At 45.9% G+C, this 20,370-nt stretch overlaps 1 pseudogene; it reads right to left on the bottom strand.

Moving 5' to 3' along the window:
• LOC121291355 overlaps positions 1–20,370 on the bottom strand; it is a 41,972-nt pseudogene that overhangs the window by 9,887 nt on the left and 11,715 nt on the right.

The following is a 20,370-nucleotide window of genomic DNA, read 5'->3' as shown; positions in this document are numbered from 1 at the left end:
GATCTATATCTGACTCCACTCCCACATTAACATGATTGAATCTTAAAACTGCCCTCTGAGGTAGCCAAGGTGAAGTAGCTGGAATGGCGGGTTGCAGATATCATATCCCTGTTCACAAAAGGCCAGTGGGATAAACCCAGCAATGACACGTCAGCCAGTGCTGACTTTTAGAGCCCATTTGGTAAAGCGTAGAGTATTGAATGAATACCAGCACTGACTTATTAAAGATGAATCATGTTTGTCTAACTTGATTGAGTTCTTTGGTGAGGTAATGGCTGCTAAGGGTAATATGATTGAATTTGAAAAGGTGTTCCCAGAGTTCTGAATAATAAACTTGTGAACAAAATTAAATGAGATGAAATGACAGTGCGTACACTAATTGACAGGAAGCAGAGATTAGTCACAGTAAATAGTTGTTTTTCAGACTGGAGGGAAGCCTATTCCCACTGTTTGGTATTAGGTCACTATAGTAACTGCAGCTTTAAGGAATAGAGTGACTGTAGCTTTAAGGCTTATTGGTCTGAATTTTACCTTTAGCAGGCAGGTGTGCGCGATCAGCGAGCCAGGGAGCGGTTGGGAAACGGGCCCCCAACCGTAATCGTCCCCCGACCGCAATTTCACGCTGGCTGACCCATTAACGGCTAGGCAGCGTGAAACGCGTGCTGAAAAGCTCAGCACTGTGGGGGTGGGAAGAGGGCGGGTGATGATGTCACCACGGGTGTAGGTGAGCCCTACGAGAAGGCTCCCTGAAGGCAGGCAGCTGCCTCAGAAGCTGCAGACCTGAAAATGATCAAATAAAGATTTCAAAAGCTGCAAAATAATTTCCATGCATCACAATCAAGCATCTGAAACTATAGCTGATAAAATTGCTGTCCACAAATATTTATTTTAATTTTATTTCATAACGGAAATTTGATCTCACCTTTGGATGAGGTTTGATGATAAATGCAAAGGCTGCCTCCATCCATCCACCAACCATAAGGTTGGATGGGCCACAAAAAGATGGGAGACAACTGCATCATTAATGGGCTTATTAATGGGCAATTAACCTTCTTGATTGTCAGTGGGCGCGTTTCCGACTTTTGTGTGCGACCACTGAACGAAGTATCGCGTGAGAGAATGATGACATTGGGACGCTTGCCCGATGTCTTCTCGCACAATGTTTGGCCCGATCGGGTCGGGTGCACGCCTCGGACATAAAATTCTGCCCGTTGTGTTATGTAGTATCATGTGACAATGTGAAGAAGTCAGTTCTAAGCGCGGGGAACCTTAGAATGGGAGTTGTTCTTCTAGTTGTGGAGCTTGATGGAGGCATGTAACTGCTGCTGCAGTCTGTAAATAAAGTTCGATGTTTCTAATGAGAAACCTACCTGGAAAATCAAGTCCATAACAAACTGGCGACAAGGATAACATGGCTGACAAGGGAAGTCAGGGACAGCATAAAAGCTAAAGAGAAAGCATAAAATGCGGCGAAGAGCGCTGGGAAACCAGGGGATTGGGAAGCCTACAAAGACCAACAGAGGACAACTAAAAAAGAAATAAGGAGGGAGAAGATTAAATATGAGGGTAAACTAGCCAGTAATATAAAAGAAGATTGCAAGAGTTTTTTTTTAGATTTATAAAGGTTAAGAGAGAGGCAAAAGTGGACATTGGGCTGCTGGAAAATGACGCTGGAGAAGTAGTAGTGGGGAACAAAGAAATGGTGTAGGAATTGAACAGGTACTTTGCGTCAGTCTTCACGGTGGAAGACACGAATAACATCCCTAAAGTTCAAGAGAGTCGGGGGATAGAGGTGAGTATGGTGGCCATTACCAAGAAGAAGGTTCTAGGAAAACTGAAAGGTCTGAAGGTGGATAAATCACCTGGACCAGATGGATTACACCCCAGAGATCTGAAGGAGATAGCTGAAGAGATAGTGTAGGCATTAGTGGTGATCTTTCAGTAATCACTGGAGGCAGGGAGGGTCCCAGAGAACTGGAAAATCACTAATGTAACCCCCCTGTTTAAGAAGGGAGTGAGGCAAAAGACAGGAACTTACAGGCCGATTTGCCTGACCTCGGTCGTTGGTAAGATTTTAGAGTCCATTATTAAGGATGAGATTTCAAAATATTTGGAAGTGCATGGTAAAATCGGGCAAAGTCAGCATGGTTTCATCAAGGGGAGGTCATGCCTGACAAATCTGTTAGAATTCTTTGAGGAGGTAACCAGTAGATTAGACAAAGGAGAGCCAATGGATGTTATCTACTTGGACCTCCAGAAGGCTTTTGACAAGGTGCCGCACAGGAGGATTCTGAGTAAGATAACAGCCCATGGTGTTAGAGGCAAGGTACTAGCATGGATAGAAGATTGGCTGTCTGGCAGGAGGCAGAGAGTGGGGATAAGGGGGTCCTTCTCAGGATGGCAGCCATTGAGTAATGGAGTTCCGCAGGGGTCAGTGTTGGGACCACAACTTTTCACTTTATACATTAATGATCTAGATGAAGGAACTGAGGGCATCCTGGCTAAGTTTGCAGATGATACAAAGATAGGTGGAGGGACAGGTAGTATTGAGGAGGTGGGGAGGCTGCAGAAGGATTTGGACAGGTTAGGAGAATGGGCAAAGAAGTGGCAGATGGAATACAACGTGGGGAAGTGTGAGGTCATGCACTTTGGTAGGAAGAATAGAGGCATAGACTATTTTCTAAATGGGGAGAGAATTCAGAAATCTGTAGTGCAAAGGGACTTGGGAGTTCTAGTCCAGGATTCTCTTAAGGTTAACTTGCAGGTTGAGTCAGTAGTTAGGAAGGCAAATGCAATGTTGGCATTTATTTCGAGAGGACTAGAATATAAAAACAGGGATGTGCTGCTGAGGCTTTATAAGGCTCTGGTCAGACCGCATTTAGAACATTGTGAGGAATTTTGGGCCCGGTATCTCAGGAAAGATATGCTGGCCCGGGAGAGAGTCCTGAGGAGGTTCACGAGAATGATCCCAGGAATGAAAAGCTTAACATATGAGGAACGTTTGAGGACTCTGAGTTTATAATCGATGGAGTTTAGAAAGATGAGGGGGGGATCTGATTAAAACTTACAGAATACTGAAAGGCCTGGATAAAATGGACGTGGGGAAGATGTTTCCATTAGTAGGAGGGACTAGGACCCGAGGGCACAGCCTCAGAGTAAAGGGAAGACCTTTTAGAACAGAGATGAGGAGAAATTTCTTTAGCTAGAGAGTGGTGAATCTATGGAATTCATTGCCACAGAAGGCTGTGGAGGCCAGGTCATCGAGACCGAGATAGATAGGTTCTTGACTGGTAAACGGATCAAAGGTTACGGGGAGAAGATGGGAAAATGAGGTTGAGAAACTTATCAGCTATGATTGAATGGCGGAGACGACTCGATGGGCCGAATGACCTAATTTCTGCTCCTATGTCTTATGGTCTTATAGGATCTGATTAAGCATGGTACCTCTTTCTGTTTGACCAGAAATGCCTCAGTGTAGTTTGTCACGTCATTTTCATTCAGCTGCTTACGAATCTTTGCAATTGTAGGAATCAAAAATGCCATCAATTCCTTTGTTTGATCCATGACTCTCTTGCTGCGTCCAGGTAGATATTTCAGAAAGGGCAGTGCATTAGTTATCCGTAAAATGCAATCAAGTATTTCAGTTATAGGGGCAATAGCACAGTGGTAATGTTACTGTTCTGGTAATCTAGAGGCCTGGACTAATGGTCGAGAGACAGGAGTTCAAATCTCACCATGGCAAGGAGAGAAATTTAAATTCTATTGGTTAATAAATCTGCTGTAGAAAGTGAGAATCAGTAATGATTATCTTCAAACCATCAGATTGTGATCAAAGCCCATTTGGTTCACTAATGTCCTTCAGGGGAGTTAATATGTTATCTTTACCTGGCCTGGCTAACATGTGATTCCAGACTCACAGCAATATGGTTCAATCTTAAGTGACTTCTGAAATGGCCCAGCGAGCCCCTCAGTTGGATCAAACTGATGAATAAGAACAACTCTGGATGGACTAGCTGATATCAACCTGGAAAAGACAAAGGCACACCCAGCCCAGTCCTCCTCACTAACATCTGGGGGTGTTGTATTAAAGTGGGGAGAGCTGTCCCAAAGATTAGTCAGCCTAACATAGTCATACTCACAGATGATAGCTTGCAACAAATGCCCCAGACACCACCATCAAGGCCCTGGATATGCCTGCCCCATTGGCAGGATGGACCCAACAGAGTTGACAGCATAGTGGTGTACAGTCTGGAGGCAGTACCCCTTGGAGTGCTTCACACTGACTCTGGACCCCATGAAGTCTCATGGCATGAGGTCAAACATGGGCAAGGAAACCTCCTGCTGATTACCCCCCACCACCATCACTCAGCTGATGAACCAGTACTCCATGTTGAACACCATTAGGAAGAAACACTGAGGGCTGCAAGGACACAGAGTGTATTCTGAGTGGGGGTCTTCAACGTCCACCGCTAAGAGGGGCTTGGTAGTGCCACTATTGACCGAGCTGGCTGTTTCCTGAAGGACATATCTTCCAGACAGGGCCTGCGGAAGGTATTGAAGGAACCAACAAGAGGGAAAATGTACCAAGCCCCATCCTCAACAAACTATCTGTCACAGATGTACCTGTCCATGACAGTATTGAGCACTGCACAATCCTTCATACTGAGGAAATGCTCCATTGTGTTGTGTGACATTACCAACATAGTAAATAAGGTAGACCAAGAACAGGCCGAGCAACTCAAAACTGGGCATCCATGAGGCATTTTGGACCATCAGCAGCAGCAGAAATTTATTCAGCCACAATCTGTAACCTCATGGCCTGGCACATCCCTCACTCGACCAATGCCATCAAGCCAGGGATCAATCCTGGTTCAGTGAACAGTGTTGGGGAGCTGGACAGGAGCAGCAACAGATATGCCTAAAAATGAGTTTCCAACCTGGTGAAGCTACAACACAGGACTAAACGCATGCTAGTCATCTGAGGCAACATATTATAGACAGAGCTAAGCAATTCGACAACCAATGGATTAGATCAAAGCTCAGCAGTCTGCCATATGCAGTCATAAGTGGTGGTGGACAATTAAACAGAGGAGGAAGCCCCACAAATACCCCCGTCCTGAATGATGGGAGAGCCCAGCAAATAAATGCAAAAGTCAAGACTGAGCATTTGTAACCATCTTCAAAAAGAAGTGCCAAGTTGATGATCCATCTCAGCCAGCTCCTGTGGTCCCCAGCATCACAGATACCAGTTTTCAGCCAATTTGATTCACTTCACGTGATAGCAAGAAATGACTGAAGGCACTGGATACTGCAAAGTCTACGGGCCCTGACAACATTCCAGCAATAGTGCTGAAGACTTGTGCTCCATAACTTGCCGCGACCCGAACCAAGCTGTCTCAGTACAGCTACAACTCTGGCATCTATCGCACAATGTGGAAAATTGCCAAGTAGAAAATCAGGCAAATCCAGTTCAGACAATTGCTACCCTATGAGTCTACTCTCAATCATCAACAAAGTGGTGGAAGGGGTCATCAACAGTGCTATCAAGCAGCACTTGCTTAGCAATAACCTGTTTACTGATGCCCAGTTTGGGTTCTGCCAGAGCCACTCAGCTCCTGACCTCGTTACAGCCTTGGTTTAAACATGGACAAAAGAGCTGAACTCCTGAGACGAGGTAAGAGTGACTGTCCTTGACATCAAGGTAACATTTGACCGAGTGTGGCATCAAGGAGCCCTAGCAATGTGAAACAGGGGAAAACTCTCCACTAGTTGGAGTCATGCCTGGCACAAAGGAAGATGGTTGTGGTTGTTGGAGGTCCGTCATCTCAGCTCCAGGACATCACTGCAGGAGTTCCTCAGGGTAGTGTCCTCGGCCCAACCATCCTTAGCTGCTTCATCAATGATCTTCCTTCCATCATAAGGTCAGAAGTGGGGATGTTTCCTGATGATTGCACAATGTTCAGCACCATTCACGACTCCTCAGATATTGAAGCAGTCCATGTCCAAATGCAGCAAGACCTGGACAATATCCAGGCTTGGACTGAGAAGTGGCAAGTAACATTCACACCCCACAGGTGCCAGGAAATGACCATCTCCAACAAGAGAGAAGCAGACCATCACCCTTTGGCATTCAATGGCATTCCCATCACTGAATCCCCCACTATCAACACCTTGATGGTTACCATTGACCAGAAACTGAACTAGACTAGCCATATGAAAATCATAGCTACAAGAGCAGATCATAGGCTAGGAATCCTGCAGCAAATGACTCCCCAAAGGCTGTCTACTATCTATAAGGTAAAAGCAAGGAGTGTGATCGAACACTCTCCACTTGCCCCTATGAGTGCAGCTCCCATAACACTCAAGAAGCTTGACACCATCTAGGACAAAGCAGTCCACTTGATTGGCACCACATCCACAAACGTTCACTTCCTCCACCATTGATGGACTGTGTACCTCCTACAAGATGCACTGCAGGAACTCACAAAGGCTCTTTTGACAGCACCTTCCAAACCCACGACCACTACCAACTAGAAGGACAAGGACTGCAGATAGATGGGAACACCACCACCTGCAAATTCCCCTCCAAGATACATACCACCCTGTCTTGGAAATATATCACATTTCCTTCACTTTCACTGGGTCAAAATCCTGGAACTCCCTCCCTAACAGCACTGTGGGTGTACATTTCCCACATGGAATGCAGTGGTTCAAGAAGACAGCTCACCTCCACTTTCTCAAAATCAATTAGGGATGGGCAATAAATGCACCCCATACATCCCATGAAAGAATATATGAAAAAAGTTGGACTAAAATCCAGAATCTCTTGTAACATTCTATTGGAATAGGCCTAAAACCCATTGTATTATTCAAAATGAATAAGACCCTGAATCACATTGTATTATCCTATTGGAATAAGTTTTTGAAACCCATCTGGGACCTGAGTTATTTTGTCCTTTCTTTCACCGTGAAGCAAACATCATCATTAAATTTCTGAAGTATCAGTTAGTTTCAGCTTGGCACATTTACCTGAATGGGGAGCAACAATTGTGTGCTGCAAAATGATGACACATTTGGCCTTACCTCAACCATTGGACTTGATTTGTCCTTTTGTATTTGGTGCAAAATTGTCAAGAATCTCCTGAGGGATTCAACTTCATAATCAAAGCGTTGTTGAAACAACAGAACAGCAATGATATTAGCAGTGGCTGTGTCCAGAGTATTTTGAGGTTGGATAGGCTGACCTGGATGACAAGAAAAGCTGTTAGAATATATGATTCTGAACTTCAATTAATCCAACAACAGATAAATTATACAACATGTAAATCAGCTGCCCATTATGTTAATGGAAGAAGTTGGACAGGATGTATAATGGGCAGGTGATTCGTCAATGCTTTTTTTCCACTCCCACTAATGGGCACTTCTGGTTCTGCTAAATATTTCAACTGTTTTTCTAGTGCCAAACATGTTACGAGACACCAAATCAGGAGTACAAGATGGAAAGAGAGAAGAATTCATGGGCTGGATATTAAGTGGGGGAGGGAGCCAGCCCATCGACATGCAGCGAACCCACTTCATTACAGCCCATCCACCCCCACCCCCCCAACAGCCATAACGTGCTGCTGGAGGGCTAAACAGGGGTAGTGTGGGACTTCTGCCCCTCACTGCAGCTCCACCAGTTCCAAAAGTGCATTAGTGGGTGATGCCAGGAATCCACAAGGAGGTAGAAGAGGGCCCAGTAGATCCCGGAGACAGGTAAGGTAAATCCTACACCTTGGGCAGGGAGGGTTTTGGCAGGTTAGGGAGGAGGGAGGTGATTCATGGAGTGGGGTTAGTGAGTTTAATGTAGCAGGTGGGTCGAAAAGAAGTGTGGGATATCTTAGAGGGACTGACCCCGATCCACAAAGGGCAGCCTGCAGAGATAGAGACTAACCCTCCCTTTGTTCCCACTCTGAGAGATCTGTTATTGAAAATTGGGCTGCCAAATCCCGCCTCCCTGCCCATGCCACACCCATATTATGGGTGTTAATTGGCTTGGTAACAAACTATTGACCCTTGATTATCAATTTGAATATGGTAGGTGGACTGCCAATTTCAGTGCCCGCCCACCACCACCACTGCTCCAATATAACCAAGGAGTTATGAGGAAACAAAAAATCTTAATAACCCTGTCAGAGTGTTCGGTTCCACACTATAGGAAGAATATTGAGGCTCGTGTGCAATGCCAATTCACCAGGATGCTGTCTGGTATGAGGAAATAGAAAGTCTTATTTGTTATGACCTATGCAGTTGGTAAAGCGGAGTTATTTAAAAATCTCAGAGGGAAACTTTAAACAATTGTCATAACCTATAATTTTAAGCGTTATGTTTGAGATGCGACTCTAAATTCAGGAATCATACCACCAGTTCTCGAAGTTTTACATTAAACTAAATAAAACATTTTATTAATTTACAGAGGTTAAAATATATGTATATACACATGGCTACAAGTTATGACCATCATAACTTTTAACAAATTCCCAAACTAATCTCCATTAAGGGAACAGCAACCCATAGACTCAAACAAACACCAGGGAAAGCATTTTCACCTAACAAATTCAAAATGAAGTTCTTTTTACTTTGGTTGCTTGCAGACACAGTGGTAGGCTCACAGGCTTTGATCTTATATTGCCTCTGCTCTGCACACTCGAAAATTGCTGAAGTTATACCTATCAGTCCCATTGAATGTTAATTCTCATTGTATCGACAATCTCTGAACTAAACCTCTGTAACAATAAAACCCCTTTCAAAGTACAATTTTATTAATAATATATGCATATTGCTTGGTAGCTGCTAGAAAGGCGTCATGTTTTGACCCCACTTCTTAAATGCTCTATTCAAAAAATGCAAATGCACCTGTCTGTCTTACATATCAAAACGAGTACATATCAAAGCATCCAGGCTAGCTGCCTTTAATCCAATTAAAACATATCAACAGACTAAAGCTCTATTTTAAAAGAAAAGTATTTTCCAGAACATTATGTACGTAATAGCTTCATGACATATTGACTAAAGACTGAACCAAATGCCCTGTTTCCATGTTGTATCCATCATGCAACCTTACAATGTTGTGCATGTTTCTCCATTTCATTTGCATAGTTATGGTTACTCTACCTCTGATCTACATTCTTTAGTTTATCTTGGCCCAGATTTTCATCACGACAAAGAGCTTCTCCATCATGGCAAAAATAGCGGAACTATCTGAAAATCCTAAGTTCTGTCCCTGAATGTGGCACTTCTTATTATCACAGGAGACAAGCTGATTCTCCTCAATGATTTCAATGTCAGAATTGGAATAGACAGAAAAAACCTCTGGAGAGACAGGATTGGCAAGGAAGGTGTAGGGAAAACTAACACCGATGATGTCTCCCTTCTGATAAAATGCCTAGAACATGGTCTGAATATAATGAACACCTTACTTCATCAGAGAGACAAGTAAAAGGCCTCATGGCAACACCCTCGCTCCAGACAGTAGCACTTGCTTGACCAAGTCATCATCCAAGCAAGGGACTCCAAGGATGTTCACATCACATGTGCCATGACAGGAGCTGACAGCTGCTGGAACAACCATTGCCTAACCTGGGCTACTATCTCCATCAACCTGGATAATCGATGTTGATAGACTCAAGGGCTCTGCGAAGAAACACCTACCCAGGTCTCACAAGTGACTTGGCCATGTTCAGGAACCACAAAATGCCTACAGTGTCTGGTCTGCCCTAAAATCTGCCATAACCGTCACCTGCAAGGATACTCTTGGTTTCTCCACCAGGAAATATCAAGACTGATTTGAAGAGAATGACTAAGAGATCCAGGACCTACTGAGTCATAAGCGTAAGGAATTCCTGAACCAGAAGCACCACTAAAATTCAAGGGAAAGAAAACGGGTCCAAAGACACATGAAGGCCGAGGTCTAAACTATCATTGATGCATTCACAGAGGTGTATGAAAGAATGGACCCTAGGCTAAACATCTGGAAGAAAAAGGTCCTCCACCAGCCTGCTCCCACTGCGCAACACTGAATCATTGGACAATATGGATAATTTCTCAGACCTTGGGAGCCTCCTCTCAGTGAAGCTAGATATCAACAACGAATTGCTCTCAGTGTGCTAGCATAGCCTTCGGCTGATTGAGGAGAAGAATGTTTGATGACAAAGAGCTCAAAGCTGGCACCAAGCTCATGGTCTACAGGACTGCAGCGCTACCTGCCTCCTATATGCATCAGAGACATGGTAATATGCAACAAACAGCTTAAATCCCCAGAGAAATATGTCCTACGATGCCTTCTGCAAATTCAGTGGCAGGTTAGGTGCTCCAATATCAGAGTCCTCTGTCAGGCCAACATCCCCAGTATAGGCACTGGTTATGGTCAATCAGCCATGTTGGCTGGGCTACATTATCTGCATGTCTGATACAAGACTACCAAACCAAGCTCTCTACTCCGAGTTTCGTCATGACAAGCGGTTACCGTTGGGCAGAGGAAACATTTCAGTGACGTCCTCAAAGCCGCCTTAAAAAAATACGTCCCCACCAATATGTCAGAATCTTTTGCTCGAGACTGTTCAAACTGAAGAAGAAGCATCTACGAAGGTGCCGACCATTCTTAATGTCTCTGACAGGTCCAGGTGGAGGCCAAGCACAAACAGCGGAAGGAGTGGACCAAAATCTGAGCATCCCACCCCACCCTCCTCATCAAACTCTTAATCATCTCAGAACTGACAACCCCGGAGTGGATGAAAGTCATCCTCGGTCCTGAGGGACTGCCAAAGAAGGAAAAGACGGAGTCCAGTCCGACCCCCCACTCCCCGCAACCAGGAACCAAAAATCGGAAGCTCAGCAGACATTTTTAAGGGTTGTGTTCGTGGAGCCAGTGATTCTCCGAACTCTGTGTACTCGACTCTGGAGCAAAAATCTGGGCACTTATGTTTGAAATATTGCAGCCTAAAAATCCCACTCTTTCCTGCCTGTTCTCTGTAATAAACTCAAGACTGAATGTCAACTCTCTACTCTTTTCATATGGCTTCAGTGCTTAGAATTCTTTGTCTTCCAAATTCTCTTCTCATCCTGGTCTTTAAAACCCAGTGTACATCACTTAACCTTGATTTTTCACCTCATCTCAACCTCTGAGTTCTTTTATCCCCCCTAAATCTCTCTCCCTCCATATGAACTCCCCATCCCATATTTATAGCCATTCCCCTGACCTTGCCAACTCATCTGGTCTTGCTAATCGCATTGTATGAATCACAGATAAGGCCATCTCTGATCACTTCCTTGTATCACCCTCCACCCACTTCCGCCATCCTCACCCTAGCGATACCTCTTTCTGTATCTGTCCCTGGAAAAAACTATCCCCCAATTCACTTCCAACTGCACTCTGAAATCCAAACTATCCAGCCTTCCATTCCCAATGACATTTCCTTAGCTACTGGTTAACTCAATGGGACCCTCACCTCCATCTTTGATGTGCTAGTCTGCATTAACCATTATACTCTCTCAGCCTGGCCCATTCCCCCTGAAATGACCTTCATCTCCAATCTCTCAGGCCCATGGAATGCGGACAAGGAAGACAACTGCTTTAGCCATCCTCCACCAGATTTGCCTAGACCACTTAACACACTATCAGGACTTACTCTCATCTGGTAAAACAGCTCACTATTCCTTGATCATCTTGGAATGCAAAGATAACGCTGGCTTCTTTTCTCCATGCAAACTATCACGTGAAATCCATCTTTCTGTTGCCTCCAACTCACCTCCAACAATGAGTGAGAGGAGCTCATGGATTCCTTTGTCACTATGATGGAAACCATCCAGTCAGCTCCATCTACTCCATCCCTCCCTTCCATGAGTCCACTTGGCCAAACCTCCTCTAAAGTCCCTGGCTGCCCTAATCCCTGAACTCACATCTTTCTCTAGTTTCTCTTCTATCTCTTTTCATGCCGTCTCTGACCTCATCTTGTCCACTAGACCCACCTCCTACTCCCTTCACCCTATTCCCGTAAAATTACTGACCACCAGAATTCTCCTCCTGGTCCCCATGTTAATGATTCCTTTAAATTTATCATCATTGCCCCTCTCCTGAAAAAAAAACCTTGGCCATAATTTTCCGACCCCTCCTGCCAGTGGGATCTTCTCTGCCAATGTTAATGCACATTTGAATGGCTCGCTGGATTCACCGCATGGGAACCCGCCACAGCGGGGCTGGAAATTCATGGCCATTGACCCCACGTTTCTTGCAAACCAACATCCCTCCTTCAACCTCCCTTTCTTTCCCAATGTCCTCAAATATGTTATTGCCCCTCTTCCCATATTTTCCGAAATTGCATGTTTGAATCCCTGCTATCAACATTCTGTAGTGTTGTTGTACTGAAAAGTCAATAGCCTTGTCAAAGTCAACATTGACATCCTATGTGAGAGTTACAAAGGTAAACTATTCTCCTCAGTCTTCATAACCTGTCTGCAGCCTTTGACATGGTTGACAACAGCATCCTCCTCCAACGCCTCTCCACTGTCATCCAGCTGAGCAAAACTGCTGTCATCCAGTTTCATTATTATCTATAATCACAGCCAGATGTCACTTGCAAAATTTTCCCTTCTGTGCACGTGTTTCAACAAAGTAAAGTTTTTATTGAAATCGGGACTCTCAACCAAGCCTTATTATGTGTGACTTTGTTGAAACAGGTGCACAGAAGGGCAACAATGCTTGACTGATAGCTTTCCAAGCTTTGTTTCTGTGATCTATTTTGTCATTGGGTCAATATTTATGACACAAGATAAAAAAGTGCCAAGTGCTTATAGTTTCTGTTACTGATATTCTAATGATCTGGTTGATTCACACTTTTATAGATTGGTGAAGCAGCACTTTTTAAAGAAAATCATGAATGACTATTTTTTTTACATTTTCACACTTGCCTTTGTTACTATCGGGTTCATTAGTTCTATGCAGAGTATTTACTGGGTGGATGAGCATGGAAATGCTGTGAGTTGGAATGGGGGGGTTTAAGTGGTGATTGGGGGCTGGTGGGGGGCATGGATGGCATTATTTGTCATGCATGTGGCATGGGGAGTGGTTGGGGCGTTTGAAGGGGTGTGAAGGGGGAGAGCTAGAGGGCCTAATATTTAACAAAACAACTGTGACTTAGTCCCAGAGAACTGAGGTGGGTCTGTTAACAGCCTGCCTCAGCACTCAGCAGCTCCTGTATCCATTTCTAATCTGCGTCTGGGTGTGATGGGCCTGACTCCATACTGCACACTTCCCCCAGAGCTCAGCTCGTGCCATTTGGGGCACTTTCCCCCGAGGTGGGTGCACCAAGCCGTGAAATTTCCCGACTCAAGCTACCCACCTCGATGGTGAAAACCTGGCTCTATGTCCCCTTATGTGGCTTTGTATTTTTTTTTATTTTGTTCCTGTGGAGTGCCTTGGGACATTTCATTATGTTTAAGCTGCTGTTTAAATATAGGTAGTTGTTCTCCGCTGGCCCTTTTCCCTATTTGTTGATCCCTGTATCATGAGCCTCGATCCCATATCTGGTTTCTCAGCTTTAAAAGTGAGTGAGATCTGAAACATGTGGCGAGTGAATCACAATTCAGCCAATTAAAATGGTTAAACTCACCATTGTAAGATTTGAATACATTGACCAGGAATCCCACTTCTTCAATGATTTTCTCTTCAATTGATTTCTTGCCCATTCCAAAATCACGGAGAGTTGTTAATGTGAATCTGCGCATTTGTCTCCACAATTCACCTTCAGAGAAAATTATACCTACAATTGTACCAGAAATAAACATTTAATCTGTTTCCTCGGGTAAGAACCCACACTCTTGTGACTAAATAACAAACCTATTCTGAGATCTGATAGGAGCAGGAGTTGACCATACAGCCTGTTGAGTCTGCTCTACCATTCAACATGATCATGGCTGGTCTTATGCTTCAACTGCACTTTCATGGCTGCTCACCATATCCATGGATTGCCTGTGAGATTAAAAATCTGTCTATCTCAGCCTCACATATACTCAACGATAGCATGCACACAATCCTCTAGGGGAGAGAATTCCAAAGATTCACAACCCTTTAAGTGAAGAAAATTCAACTCATAGTTCCTCTGGGTATTACAAGCCAGTCCACAGTACCATAGATGCCTCAACACTCTAGGGGCTAGTGGGGTTGGCGGGGAGTTTGGGGGGATGGAGCTGCAGGAGGAAGACTGGAAAAGCAGTAGTGACAGGGGATTTTTTAAAAATTCATTCATGGGATGTGGGCTTCACTGGCTGGGCCAGCATTTATTGTCCATCCCCAGTTGTCCTTGAGAAAGTGGTGGTGAGCAGCCTTCTTGAACCACTGCAATCCATGTGCTGTAGGCGCTCTCACAGTACTGTTAGGGAGGGAGTTCCAGGATTTTGACCCAGTGACAGTGAAGGAATGGCGATATATTCAAAGTCAGGATGGTGAATTGATTGAAGGTGTTCCAATCTATCTGCTGCCCTTGTCCTTCTAGATGGGAGTGGTCGTGGGTTTGGAAGGTGCTGTTGAAGGAGCCTTGGTGAATTCCTGCAGTGCATGTTGTAGATGGTACACACTGCTGCTACTGTGTGTCAGTGGTGGAGGGAGTGAATGTTTGAGGATGTGGTGCCAATCCAGCGGGCTGCTTTGTCCTGGATGGTGTCAAGCTTCTTGAGTGTTGTGGGAGCTGCACTCATCCAGGCAAGAGGGGAGTATTCCATCACACTCCTGACTTGTGCCTTGTAGATAGTGGACAGGCTTTGATGAGTCAGGAGATGGGTTACTCGTCACACTATTCCTATCCTCTGACCTGCTCTTGTAGCCACAGGAGTTATATGGCTAGTGCAGTTCAGTTTCTGGTCAATAGTAACCTGCGGATGTTGATAGTGGGGGATTCAGTGACGGTAATGCCATTGAACATCAAGGGGCGATGGCTTGATTCTCTCTTGTTGGAGATGGTGATTGCCTGACACTTCTATGGTGCAAATGTTACTTGCCATTTGTCAGCCCAAGCCTGGAAATTGTCCAGGTCTTGCTGCATTTGGACATGTACCTAGGAGTCATGAATGGTACTGAACATTGTACAATGATCAGCGAATATTCCCACTTCTGACCTTATGATGGAAGGAAGGTAATTGATGAAGCAGCTGAAGATGGTTGGGCCGAGGACACTACCCTGAAGAATTCCTGCAGTGATGTCCTGGAGCTGAGATGAGTGACCTCCAACAATCACAACCATCTTTCTTTGTGCTATGCATGACTCCAACCACTGGAGAGTTTTCCCCCGATTCCCTTTGACTTAAGGTTTGTTAGGGCTCTTTGATGCCACACTCTGTTTCAATTTCTTAGTTCTCCCATTGAAACCGAAAGAATTTCCAATTCATTTTCACATCTCCCTTCATCTCCATCGGAGTCGGTACTGTAATTTTCAAACCCTTCTGACTCACCCAGCAATCAAGGTTCTGTACAAGGTCACAGGCTAAAGTTTTAATTATACTCTGTCTCAGGGAGATGACTGACAGGTAAAAAAACTCCAAAACTAGAAAAATATTAAAATTAACAGTCCCGCTCATGTGACAGTGTCACAGGAGATGGGACATGTTAATAAGAAACACATAAACTTTATGAAACTTTTTAAAAACGGACATGAAACCTCATCCCACCAGTGGATAAAGTTTCATGTATAATCAAGAGCCCGCTGGGGCTCCTGGCCTGCCCACCAGCCTTAAGGTTGGACGGGCAGGGTCTTTAACAATCTTAAGTAGCCTCCCCATGGCCTTAATTGGATATTGATAGGTCGGCGGGCAGACAGCTGATTTCGCTGTCCGCCCGCCTTCCTGAAAATTTAGAGGGACCGGGATGACATCAGGGGTTCCTCCCGACGTCTTCCCGCATCATTTTCACGTCGGTGAGCGGGCCCCGCCCCCAAATCGCCGATGGGAAAATCCTGTCCCGTGTTTTACGTGATGGGTAAAAATGGATTTGCACAAAGCCTTTGTTTCACCCAAGATGTCCTCAATAGTCACATGACCATGGTAAGCCACAGTACAAAAGAGGCAGCAGTGCACAAAAGCATTTCCCCAAACATCATTTCAGCTAATTTAAACACTCCCCAATAGCAATTTCCAGCCACAATCTCAGATGTGATGAGGTGCAACCCATCTGGCTAATACGAGCGCCACCTCTCCCAGAGCTGGTCCCGAAGTCCGCCCTCCTGCACCATCTCTCCAGCCATGCATTCATCTGCAATATACTTTTATTTCTGTACTCACTAGCGAGTGGCACTGGGTGAAATCCAGAGATTACTACCTCTGAGCTCCTACTCCATCATTTCTTTCCTAGTTCCTTAAAATGTGCCTGTCGGTCCTCATTGCTCTTGTTACCTATGTCACTGGTATCGATATGGAACAGCAGAACTGTATATATATCTCATTGCAGACTCTCTAGCTCCTCCTCGCCCGTCAGAATGCTCTGCAGCCGCTCAATGAGTTTGCAGATGACCCCAAGATACGTATGAAGTAAATTCTCCAGAGGAGCTAGAGAGTCTGCAAAGAGATATATACAGGTTAAGTGAGTGGGCAAAAATTTGGCAGATATAGTTTAATGTGGGGAAATGTAAACTCGTCCATTTCGGCAGTAAGAATGGAAAACCAGTATACTATTTAAATGGAGAGAGATTGCAGAACTCACTGGTACATAGGGATCCGGATGTCCTGGTACATGAATGACCAGGAATAAAGTTTTAAATTGGGGAAAGGCTAATTTGTAATAAGGTGAGATGTGATTTGGAAAAAGTGGACTGGAAACAGCCACTCAAAGGTAAATCGGTGTCAGAGCAGAGGGGCAGCATTGAAGGAGGAGACAGTGAGATTTCAGAGTAAATATGTTCCCAGAAAGGGAAAGGTTGGGACTGCCAAATCTAAAGCCCCTGGGATGTCAAAGAGTGAGTGCCTACAGAGTAGGCACAAACAGAAAGTTATGTTAAGTACCGAGCTCAATATTGCACAAAGCCTAGAGGAGTAGAAAACATGTGAGGATGAAAGTAAAAAGGAAATTAGGAAAAGAAAGAAGGGACAAGGGAAAATATTGGGCTGAATCGTCCCAGATTTACACTGAGTGCAGTAGCAGCAGGGAAAAAGAATAAAAAAAAACAAAAAAACAAAAAAACTGCGGATGCTGGAAATCCAAAACAAAAACAGAATTACCTGGAAAAACTCAGCAGGTCTGGCAGCATCGGCGGACACCGCCGATGCTGCCAGGGAAAAAGAATGTTCGATGAGCCGGTTGCAATGGAGGTTTTTCACGCTGTATCATCCCAATCCTGCAGTCCCGGAAACACCCCGGGTCGCTGGTGGGCAGACTCTCATTTGCCCAACCCGCCATCACCTCGCTGCTTCCTCAGGCTGGGCGCATTATTTAAAGTGTAGCCGCTTGCACACCTGTCAGTGCTTCCTGCCCAGGACTGCTGCACAGAAGACATGGCCCCAAAAGGCAACAAGTCTGCAGACCCCGACTCATTGATGTGGCCTTGGAATGCATTCTGGATGCTGTGGAGGCCTGCCTTGATGTCCTCTGACCCTGCTCTGGACAGAGGCCAGCAAGCAAAGTTACCAATCCAGCATGGGAGACAGTAGCAGCAGTGGCCAGCACCAACAGCCAGCAAAAGAGGACAGCCACCCAGTGCCCAAAGAGGATGAATGGTCTCATCCGTTCTGCCAGGGTAAGTCACTCTTCACTCACACACTCACAAACCCATCCATCATCCACAGGGATCTCAAACCTCAAGGGACAACACCACTAAATCTCACACACCCTCACATCTCCATCAGGCCCATATCCTCATGAGCTCACATCCTCATCCCATCCATGGCTGCGCTCACCATACAAACATTCCACACAGTGCCATGTGTCCAGCTCACACCATCTCCATCAGTTTTCATTCAGGAGAAGCTGGCTGACCACAGCAGGGAGGTGGAGTGGCCCATATTATGCCCATCGCTCACTTTCAGAAGTGTGCCATTGTGCTGACTGGTGAGGACATGGACCGAGCATGCAGCGACAGTGAGATTGGCGACGAACACCCATGTGAGGATCCTGTACCACATCATTCCTCTCTCAATGTAAATGTGAGTGCTCTCTCTCCTGTTTCTAACTCTGCTGCCACGCACTAACTTGATTCACAGGGAGCTCTTCCAAGCGACTGACACCCTCAGCAAGCCTGGCCTTCAGTTCCATCCAGATCTTCACCTCCAGCAAAGAGGACATCTCTTCCATAGAAGAGCTGGAAATAAGCAGCCTGGAAGACCCGTCACAGCACTTACCCATACCCTCCACCAGCGCAGCAACACATCTCAGTGGGACCTAGATCTAGAGCAGGCTCAAGTTCACAGAGGGAAACAGGGCATCTTGACGTCCCTCCAGGAGGGACTTCTCATGGAAGCAAGCCAGGGCTCTTGGGCACCTGAAGGAAGAAGGAGCAGCAGCTGGATGCCCCTGGGTCATCCACTCAGGAATCTCGGAGGCTGCCTTCTCCATTTGAGTCGCGTTTGCCTGTGACCCCCTCAACCTCACCTTCTGTCACTGCAGAGGGAGCAGCTGGTCTACAGGAGGACAGCCAAAGCAAGCTGGGACCCTCAAGGCCTCAGCTCTTCAGAGGACCCAGGCCAAAGTCCTCAGAGGCAAAACCATTGCACAGGCTGTCTCCACCCCTACTGCGGATGTCAGGGCAGCAGCTGGAAGTGTTAGTCCTAGAAAATTTAAGATGTTCTGATCACGTGGTTGCACGGTTGATCACATTTTGTCACTTCATAATCTGAAAATATATTCACTTTCACTGAATAATGTATAATGGTGTCTTTCAGCTTCATTGACAGGCTTCGCGAGTCCTCCCACTACATCTCCGCCACCCCCCCCCCCCAACTAGCAGTTCAGCTGCACACAGCTGGCCCACGAGTGATTCTGGAGGGAGAAGTGTGTGTGTGTGTGACAGGGCCTTTTGGAGCCTTGTATAAGCATTCTCCCACGCATGCAGATCCTTTCTCTATCACACTCATCTCAATGTCCTGAGCATTTTCAATGCTGCCTGCTGCCGTTCTCTTTCAGTTGTTAATCTGAACTGACCTGAATCTCCAACCACCCATTGATCACACTCCCATGCAGCACCTGTTCCTGCCCAACATGATTCTTCTTTTACTTTTGGATTTAGAAGCATGGTGCATTCATTTTTAGCTCCCCTGTCCTTTCCCCTCCCCCAGTCACCCATGTCTTTTCCCCCATCACTGTTGACCCCCCCGGCATCACCTTCCACTGCCAATTATCACCAACCAGCCAGAACCCTTTTCTTCCGGGGATGTCCAGGCGAGCGTGCACGTTCCCTACCTTTCTGAAAATCCCACCCCCATCCACACTGACCACCCGATCTCCTCTATCCTACCCTCAGGATCCATATCTGCCTCCACCCCACTAACTGCCCCTTCTACTGATACTGTTGAACCCTCACCCTCCCACCTTCACGGCTCACTCTGCCCTCTCTCAGTGTTACCATTCCCTCATACCATGCCCACCCTCATTTCGCTCTTCAGGAGGCAGTTATCAACTCCACAGATCCCTCCCTTGCACGTTCACCTGAACATCCTCACCCCACCCTTACTCCTCCCGCTCTCTGAACTCCTCCCTCCCCCTGAACTCCTCCCTCCCCCTGAATTCCTTCCTCCCCCTGAACTCCTTCCCCAATCCGAATTCCTTCCCTTACACCTTCCTCTCCCTGAACTCCTTCCTCCCCCTGAACTCCTTCCCCAATCTGAATTTCTTCCTTTAAACCTTCCTCTCCACTTAGACCTACCTACCCCAGTTTCCCCCATTTCTCCCTCCCCCATAATCCCTCCCCACCTCCCATCTTCACATCCACCGACACCTTTCTTCTCCCACTCCCAAACTCCACCCCACACCCCCCACCCTTAACACACCTTCTACTCCCAGAAACTGAACCGGACTAGCCATATAAATCCTGTGGCTACAAGAACAGGTCAGATACTGGGAATCCTGTGGCGAGTAACTCACCTCCTGACTCCCCAAAGCCTGTCAACCATATCTACAAGGCACATGTCAGGAGTGTGATGGAATACTCCCCACTTGCCTGGATGAGTGCAGCTCCCACAAAACTCAAGAAGATTGACACCATCCAGGACAAAGCCGCCTACTTGATTGGTACCCCATCCACAAACATTCACTCCCTCCACCACCGACAGACTCCCATGAGTGAATAAAGAAAAAGTAAAACCTAGACCTTCCTCTCTACTTGCTCTGTACATCTTCCTCTCCCACTCGCACCTAGACCT

This window comes from Carcharodon carcharias, chromosome 19 (assembly GCF_017639515.1).
Source record: "Carcharodon carcharias isolate sCarCar2 chromosome 19, sCarCar2.pri, whole genome shotgun sequence".
Lineage (NCBI taxonomy): Eukaryota > Metazoa > Chordata > Chondrichthyes > Lamniformes > Lamnidae > Carcharodon > Carcharodon carcharias.
The sequence above is the reverse complement of the archived record's forward strand: the minus strand, read 5'-3'. Positions and strand labels throughout refer to the sequence as shown.